The sequence below is a fragment of the Etheostoma spectabile genome, chromosome 15 (genome assembly GCF_008692095.1).
Source record: "Etheostoma spectabile isolate EspeVRDwgs_2016 chromosome 15, UIUC_Espe_1.0, whole genome shotgun sequence".
NCBI lineage: Eukaryota > Metazoa > Chordata > Actinopteri > Perciformes > Percidae > Etheostoma > Etheostoma spectabile.
This window is the reverse complement of record NC_045747.1, coordinates 30,998,226-30,999,199: the sequence shown is the minus strand read 5'-3', so window position 1 is coordinate 30,999,199 and position 974 is coordinate 30,998,226. Positions and strand designations below refer to the sequence as shown.

Below are 974 nucleotides of genomic sequence, written 5' to 3'. Positions count from 1 at the left end.
TTAAACTATGAATCAGAGGTACTTTTTTACTCGTGGGCGAGTTTCTCGGGCTCAAAGGGTTAAAATGCCCATTGTTTTTCACTGTGCTTTCACTTCATCAGATAAATAAGATAAGATATCATAAATCCTTTTGGAACAAGTGTGACATGAGCCTTAGGGGGCTTTCACACCTGCCTTATTTAGTTTGGCTGTATCGCACTAGAGTTTGTTTGCCCCTTGGTGCAGTTCGTTTGGGCAGTTCTCAGTTACACTTGGATGTGCACCAAAAGGGGACACAACAAGCGTTCCGAGACCTCCTTGAAGGTGTGGGCACCAACTACTGTATGTGTCCTCCACAAGTGTGAGCTAAATGGCTCCTGTAGTCAGATCTGCTTTGCAATCGGCTGTGTGTCAGAACAAATGCAAACCGTAGCATCAGCTTGTAGTGTTTCTCTCACCGAAATAGATCAAATAGGTCGAGCTCGTCGTCACTCGCGCTTCTAAGGAGATGCAAGAAATATGCACCAGTCCAGAACACTGGACCTCCTTCCTGTATTTACTTTCTTGCTCCCGCCCCAGAAACATCTGACCAATAAGCAATTTGTACTGATGCATTTGGTACGCTTGGATTTTTTCCACCTCCAAGGCCAATCAGCTGATTCGGACCACAGCAAACCAACTGGTGTGAAAAAAGCCCTTATTGACGCCACAATATTACTGCTGCATGGAATGCTCTATAATTCCACCACTGAAAGGGATTTATAGATAAAATATCCGACAGCCGAGCGACCTGCACCTGAACACTTGTCAACGCTTGTCATCAAGCAGCTGTGGCTCAGTGGTAGTGTAGTTTCCTGCCAATTGGAAGTTTGGTGGTTCAATCCCTGGCCCTGCAGTCCCATGTCAACGTGTCTTTGGGCAAGACACTGAACCCCGAGTTGCCCCTGATGCTGCGTGAGTGTGAGTGTTTATCTGATGAGCAGGTGGCACCTTGT

General features: G+C 46.5%; 1 long non-coding RNA gene across 1 annotated transcript in view; it reads left to right on the top strand.

Annotated features, from left to right (window-relative positions):
• LOC116703015 (uncharacterized) overlaps positions 1-974 on the top strand; it is a 17,500-nt gene that overhangs the window by 14,043 nt on the left and 2,483 nt on the right. Inside the window, exon 2 of the long non-coding RNA XR_004335315.1 lies at positions 848-851. This is a non-coding gene — a long non-coding RNA (uncharacterized LOC116703015). The remainder of the gene's footprint in view (positions 1-847; positions 852-974) is intronic.